The sequence below is a fragment of the Capra hircus genome, unplaced genomic scaffold (assembly GCF_001704415.2).
Source record: "Capra hircus breed San Clemente unplaced genomic scaffold, ASM170441v1, whole genome shotgun sequence".
Classification (NCBI taxonomy): domain Eukaryota; kingdom Metazoa; phylum Chordata; class Mammalia; order Artiodactyla; family Bovidae; genus Capra; species Capra hircus.
Window position 1 is genome coordinate 735 of NW_017202515.1, and position 5,615 is coordinate 6,349.

General features: G+C 41.6%; 1 pseudogene; it reads left to right on the forward strand.

Moving 5' to 3' along the window:
- The first annotated feature begins 535 nt into the window (after positions 1-535).
- LOC102180746 lies at positions 536-1,512 on the forward strand (annotated as a pseudogene).
- The last annotated feature ends 4,103 nt before the right edge of the window (positions 1,513-5,615 follow it).

The following is a 5,615-nucleotide window of genomic DNA, read 5'->3' on the forward strand; positions in this document are numbered from 1 at the left end:
ATTGAGGACCCAAGCAGCCCTTGAAGGAGTGGTTCCACATAGCTCTCAGTTGGGTATCCTCCGACAGAGAGAAGGGCTAAGGAACACCTTCACTTCCTCCCCTGGGGTCTCAGGGAAGTGCTGACTTTGGTTTTTTAGGTGTCATCTTCAAAGCATCAGAAAAGAGGAGGCTCTAGACCTGCCAACAATTGACTATATGACTATGATGACCCTGACTATAAACTGAGAATACCCTCAAACCCAGATCAGAGGCTCCCTACTGGCAGCCCCTGCTGTCACCCTTGAATACCCTAGCAGGGTTGGCAGGCTGCATTCTAAGGCTCTAATATCCTCCACAGTTTTCTCAGGGACAGTCTGATCAAAACAGAAGCCTTGAGAGGTCCTCGACTGTGCCCCAAGGACCCTGCAATGGTGGCCTTGGTTAAAGCCAAGGTGGCATCTCCCTGCTGAGGTGCTTACAGCATCTTATTCTCCTTCCTCCAGGTGTCCGTGTCTTCTGAGCTCCTGTCTATACTCCTTCCTGTTGTCCCTGACCATGCCTCGAAGTAAGAAGAGTAAGGCCCGTGGTGGTGATAAATGCCCCCAAGCCCAAGGCCAGACCCAGAGTTGTGGGGGTGCTCAGGCCATAGCAGCAGCAGAAGAGGAGTCCACTACCTCCTCTCTTCAGTGTGAAGATACTACCCAGAGTCTGCCTGGTGCTGAGTCATGTAGCACTTCGCAGGAGCCTCAAAGAATACCAACCATCGCCGCTGCTGCAGTCTTTTCTTACACTAGATCTAGTGAAGCATTCGATGGCCAATATAAGTATAGGGCACTTGCCTATGAGGTCCCACCCTTCACTGAGACCCCAGGAACTGACTGTTTAACCAGGAAAGCTAGCTTGTTGGAGCAGTACCTTCTGTACAAGTATAAAATGAAGCAGCTCATGATGAAGGAAGACATGCTGAAGATTATCCACCAAAGCCACCATGACCGATTTGCCGAGATTCTCAAGAGAGCCTCTGAGCGCATTGAGCTAGTCTTTGCGGTAGAGCTGAAGGAAGTCGACTCAGTTGTTCCCTGCTATAATCTGGTCAGCAAATTGAAACTCCCCAACAATGGGAGGGTGCGTGGCGGAAGGGGTTTACCCAAGACTGGTCTCCTGATGAATCTCCTGGGTATGATCTTCCTGAAGGGCAACTGTGCCGCTGAGGAAGACATCTGGAAATACCTGGGTACGATGCGAGTATATGCTGGAAGAAAGCACCTTATCTATGGAGAGCCCAGAAAGCTCATCACCAAAGATTTAGTGAGGCTGAAGTATCTGGAGTACCGCCAGGTTGCCAACAGTGATCCTCCACGTTATGAGTTTCTCTGGGGCCCAAAAGCACATCTTGAAACCAGCAAGATGAAAGTCCTGGAATTTTTGGCAAAGGTCAATGATGCTGTTCCCAGTGACTTCCCCACTTATTATGAAGAAGCTTTGCGAGATGAAGAAGAGAAAGCCCAAGGCATGCATGCAGCCAGGCCTGACACTACTGTCAAAGTCAGTACACCTCCCAGGGACATGCTCAGTATTATCATCCCACCCGTAAGGAAGTATGTGAAGTTTTTACCCCCAGACAGGAAAATATAACATCACAATAGGGATTATATTCTTGGAAATGTGAAAGAATCCCATAGTAAAATATTTAGGATAATGGAATAGAAAACAAGTAAAACGTGGTCAATGTTAGTTTTTCTTGTTCCTTTTAGTCTTTAGCTTTGTTAAAGTAATTGATCTGTAGTCTGAGTTCCTTAGCGTCTTCAAGAAAGTAAGAGAAATAAAGTGTTATTAGAGTAGACCTTGTGTTTATTGGCTCTTTTATTCATCAAACGTTGAGAATCTGCTCTTGGGAAGGCTCAACGCTAGTACTGGGGATGCTAATGTAAAGAAAACCCAGCCTCTACTCACAGAATTTTAGAGCTTATGAGTTACACTCATATGAGTAAGATACTGAAATATTCTCTATGACTTATAGGTAAAGTAAAAAGAATGGTTGAAGTGGAGGGTATTCCTTATGATGGCCCTGCCTGCCTGGCTGCTCAATCACTTTAAGTCATGTACCCCCATGGATGATAGCCCACCATGCCCCTCTGGTACATGGAATTTTTCCCAGAAGAATACCAGAGTGGGTTGCAATGCCCTCCTCCTGGCGATCTTCCCGACCCAGGGATTGAACCCAGGTCTCCTGTGCCTCCTGCATTGCAGGAGGATTCTTCGCCACTGGGTGATGGCAGTTAAGTGTAAATTTCCTGAGTAAGGCAGTTTGGGACTTTAGGAAACTATGAGTCCTCAGTGGAATGTAATTGTCATTTCTGTTGTGTGGTGGGCTAGCTGAGGTCCTGAAGTGGTGAGTAGAGGCCAAACCTTCCAACAGTTGATAGAAAAAGCCCTATGTTAGTCTGCTCAAGCTGCTGTAACAATACCATAGATAGGGTGGCTTAAACAACAGACATTTATTTTTCACAGAAGTTATAGAAGTTGGGAAGTCCACAATCAATGTGCCAGTGGATTCTGTTCCTGGTGAGAGCTCTCTTTCTGGCTACCTTCTCTCTGTCCTCATATGATGGAGAGAGAGAATTCTGGTCTCTCTTGCTCTTCTTCTAAGATGCCTAATTGTATCATAGGTGCCCCATCCTCATGACCTCATCTAAACCTAATTATCTTCCTAAACTTCCACCTTCAAATACAATTACATGGACACGGTGGGAAGGAGGAAGGGGTTAGGGCTTCAACACATGTATTTTGCCAGGGACACAAACATCTAGTCTATAATGGAAAACTGCTGCCACAAATTATTTTGGGATTGTGGATAAACTATATAAAAATCTCCACCAGGGGCAGGAGAGGAAGGTGTCCTTTGCTCTCGTTCTAGTGCAGATGAACACAGTGTGCAAACTAGGTGTTCTACGCACATCATTTCCAGGGAGTTTCTAAAAAATAATGGAGATGTTCCCCTTAGATGAGATGCCAAGAAACCACTGTGCTGGTACTGTTTGCCCCAAACTGGGACAGCCAGGGTCTGATCCATTATAAAGGCATTTTAACTAGGTTATCTTAAGTAGAGTTTGGCAAACTCATGAGGGATAGCTTTTTTACAAGAGTGTAATAAATGTAAACAGAGCTGGTTTGGATGCAAGGACACCTGGAAGGAATGGTACGGTAATCTCCTAGATAGATGACATCTAGGAGCTTGAGCTGTACCCAGCTAGGCACAACAACTCCATACCGAAATTAAGTGATAAAGGCTCAAATGGGTAAAGTTAGTTTTGCCAGCTAGAGAGACTTTTGGTTGATTCAGTATTCTTTCTCTAAGAATATTACATATTTGAAATTTCCTGAATTAAACATTCCAAGGGAGGTAAATGCTATCATCTGAGATGAAAATAATATAAATTACTGCTATTCTTTAAATATTGGGTGATATTTGCTGGTCCTCTTGCCATGTGATTTATATATGGTACATACATTTCAACCATCTTACAAGATAGGGCTTAGCAAACTCAGCAGATGAAGAACTCACAGTTTTCTCAAGTTCACAAGACTGGTTATAAGCAGAGCTGGAACAGACTCCTGGTCTCAATTTGTCTACAGGCCATACTGTTTCATTCCTCCCAGCCTGGGGCAGACCTGTCTCTTAATTCACTTTTCTTTGCACTGTGTATCTCAATAAAAAGGCCCTTGAAGTTAAAGTGCTAAAAGCAAGTCTACTGAAGGGGAGAGTGAATATGAGAATAGATCAGTATGTGGGAACTGTCCCTGGGTTTCATTTGCCTAGGATCCTACCGAGAGCTAGCTCTGTCCAGAAACTAGTATTTTGTTCAGCTCCAGTTCTTTCCACCATTACAGCATCCTCTCCTCTCCTGACCCCAGACTTCCCCAGTGTGTCCTCCTTCCAGCTCTGGAAACCTGACCTCCTGCTGACCAGTTCTCTGCAGCCTCTTGTGAGGGCTACACTCTGCTCTCAGTGGAGTTGACAGTCCATACTTCTGCTGTCGCCCCCCTGCCTTAGAGCATCTCAACTCCCTGGATATCACTTCCTTTATCATGGATGTGTGCCATCTTTATTTTCCTATTTATGTGGTAATTTGGAGATTTTTTTTTTTCTCTAAATGTCTCTGTATCCTTGTCTCTATTTTCTCTCTCTCTTTTCATTATTTTTCAAATATTGTCTCTTTTAGTAGAGGGTTTAAATAGCTTCTGAGTACATTTATAAATCACTTGTTTATACATTTATTGCTGTGTATCAAGTTTGCAAGTAGGAATTTTTATATTTTGTGAATCAAAGTGGGACATTTTCATTCTTATTTTTTGATTCAGAATGGGTAACATGACATTGGATTTGGTGTTACTTTAACAAAGTAAAGTATGTTGGTAGAAAAATTGTTGGGATTTAAGAAATTAAAAGATTGTCAAAAGAAAGTAAAAGATTGTCACTTCCTGTCTTCCTTATCTTTAGTCTGTTGTACAGTAAAAATTAAATGACACATACCTGCATTTGTTTAGCTTAGCTAAGATTTAGGAGAAATTAAATCTTAATAAATTAGATAATATGCTCCTGGGCTCATTTATTCCCTTAACTGGGCATCTGCTCTTTGGAATACACTGTTATTTCTGGGTGCTAGGATCTGTGTGTCTAACAGCAGTTAATCTTATAATGAAGATGGTAAGAAATATTATGGTAAACCAGAGGGCAATTAAAAAGAGAGTGAGGGAGCTGAGGTCTAGATAAATGCAATGAAGTGGAAGTTAAGTTTAAATGCTCCAAGCTACATCCACTTGGGAAACTGCAAGCTCTTCAGACTAAAGTTTAAGTTTAGTTATGTCCTGGGGAGTTTAGTGGGAGTGAGGAAACAAAGGTCAGCTCTTTGCAAGATGTGTCTCAGAATGGAGAGACTTAAGCTTGGAGCACAATGACACCTTTATCACCAGATATAATGACACCTTTATCATTATGTAATTCCCTTCTTTAATCCCTGATACCTTTCTGTGCTCTGAACTCTGCTCTGTCTGTAATTAGTACAGCCACTCCCACTTTATTTTGATTGATGTTACCAAGGTAGATCCTTCTCTGTTCCTTTACTTTAATCTGTGTCTTTTGTATTTAAAGTGGGTTTCTTTCTTTAAACAATGTATTGTTGGGGGTTTGGTTTTTGGTCTACACTGATAATCTGTGCCTTTTAATGGGTGATTTTAAACTGTTGATATGCAAAGTAATTATTGATGTTGATTGGATTAATATCTACCATATTTGCTACTGTTTTGTATTTGTGGCCTTTTTTCCCCTCTTTTTTTTTGCTTTATACTCTTTTTGCTCTGTTTGTGGTTTTTAGGCTAATTAGCATGATTGGGGGAATCATGTCACAATGTACATATATATCAATATCACATTTCACACCTTACATATATGTAATGTTTATTGGTCATTCATATTAATACCTCAATAAAACTGGAAATAATTAGTTGAGCTTTTATGTGATTTTCCAATTTCTATACTTTAGCATATCAATTATTTTTAAAAATTTATTTCAGTGGTGGCCCTAATGTTTGTAATATACATTTACACCTAATTCAAGTTCACTTTTTAATAACG